Raw genomic sequence first — 1,782 nt, 5'->3', positions numbered from 1 at the left:
CAAAAACCTCCTCATCCCACCCCGTACCACGTCTTGGGCTCCCCCCTACAGAAATGGGGTCATGGAACCCCAAAACCACCCCAAAACCCCCTCATCCCACCCCAAAAACCTCCTCATCCCACCCCAAAAACCTCCTCATCCCACCCCAAAAACCTCCTCATCCCACCCCAAAACCTCCTCATCCCACCCCAAAACCTCCTCATCCCACCCCAAAAACCTCCTCATCCCACCCTGTACCACATCCTGGGTTCCCCCTGGGGACAGACCCCAAAAACCTTCTCATTCCATCCCAAAAACCCCAAAAACCTCCTCATCCCACCCCCTACCATGTCTTGGGCTCCCTCATGGGGAAAGGGGGTCAGAGAACCCCAAAAAGGTCACCTCAGGGCACCCCACGATGGTCCCCTCTGGCCACCCCAAAAGCCCCCCAATCACCCTTCTGGCCCCCCAAACACCCTTTAACCTCCTCCCCGGCCCCCCAAATGCCCCCAGCAGCCCCCCAGGAGCCCCCCCGGGGTCGCACCAGTGGAGGTAGTTGATGGAGTAGCTCCAGTGGTCCTCGATGTGCCAGCAGAAGGCCGAGAACACCATCCCCACGTAGAGCCAGGGCACCTTCATGCCCGAGATGTCGGCGTTGATGTGGCACAGGACGGACTGCTGCAGCACCGGCATCACGTTCAGGTTCCACCCGCTGACCGCGTACTCCTGCAGGGGACAGGGTCACTCCATGGGGACACCATGGGGACAGGGGCACCCCTCTGGGGACACCCTGGGGACAGGGACACCCCTCATGGGGACAGGGACACCCCTCTGGGGACAGGGACATCCCCAGGGACAATGTCACGTTCAGGTTCCACCCGCTGCCCGCGTACTCCTGGGGACAGGGACAGGGTCAGTGTCAGGAACACCCCTCTGGGCACAGGGACACCCCTCATGGGGACAGGGACACCCCTCATGGGGACAGGGACACCCAGGGGACAGGGACACCCCCCATGGGGACAGGGACACCCCTCTGGGCACAGGGACACCCCTCACGGGGACAGGGACACCCCTCTGGGGACAGGGACACCCACACTCTGGGGACACTGCCACCCCCCTGTGGGGACACCCCTGGGGATGGCATCACCCCCCATGGGGACAGGGACACTCCCAGGACAGTGCCACCCCTCTGTGGGGACACCTCTGCAGATGGCATCACACCCCCCGTGGGGACAGGGACACTGTCACCTCACAGGGACACCCCCAGGGACAGTATCACAGGGAGAGTGTCACCCCACGGGGACACCCCCAGAGTGTCACGTTCAGGTCCCGCCCACTACCTGTGGGGTCACAGGGGACAGGGGGTCACACCCCCAGGGACAGGGACACCCTCAGGGACAGTGTCACGGGGACAGGGACACTGTCACCCCACGGGGACACCCTCGGGGATGGTGTCACAGGGACAGGGGGTCACACCCACGAGGACACCCCCAGGGACAGTGTCCTGCTCAGGTGCCACCTCCTCCTCGGGGACAGGGGCTGGGGGGGGGGGTCCCAGGAGGGTCCCAAGGTAGGGGGGGTCCCACCTCCTCCTTGGGGGACAGAGGTGGCATCTCTGGGGGTGTTTGGGGGTTCCAGGAGGGTCCCAAGGGGGGGGTCCCACCTGCCCCTTGGGGTACAGGCACCATTTCCTGCCCCGGACAGTCTGGGAGGCTCTGGAGAGGATTTGGGGGTCCCAAGAGGGGGTCCCACCTCCTCCTCAGGGGACAGGCACCGTTTGCTGTCCCTGACAGTCTGGGGGGG

At 64.6% G+C, this 1,782-nt stretch overlaps 1 long non-coding RNA gene across 2 annotated transcripts; it reads right to left on the bottom strand.

Annotated features, from left to right (window-relative positions):
- Positions 1 to 10: 10 nt before the first annotated feature.
- Positions 11 to 1,766, bottom strand: LOC113980008. 2 transcript variants are annotated; one of them, XR_003538039.1, is made up of 3 exons: positions 1,732 to 1,766; positions 524 to 705; positions 11 to 45 (listed from the first exon to the last, which is right to left on the bottom strand). It is a non-coding gene; the product is annotated as an uncharacterized LOC113980008 (long non-coding RNA). The 2 variants fall into 2 exon arrangements; XR_003538040.1 differs by lacking the exon at positions 1,732 to 1,766 and adding an exon at positions 1,499 to 1,512.
- Between the last annotated feature and the right edge of the window lie 16 nt (positions 1,767 to 1,782).

This window comes from Neopelma chrysocephalum, unplaced genomic scaffold (assembly GCF_003984885.1).
Source record: "Neopelma chrysocephalum unplaced genomic scaffold, ASM398488v2 Primary Assembly neopelma1_91576, whole genome shotgun sequence".
Taxonomy (NCBI): Eukaryota; Metazoa; Chordata; class Aves; order Passeriformes; family Pipridae; genus Neopelma; species Neopelma chrysocephalum.
The sequence above is the reverse complement of the archived record's forward strand: the minus strand, read 5'-3'. Positions and strand labels throughout refer to the sequence as shown.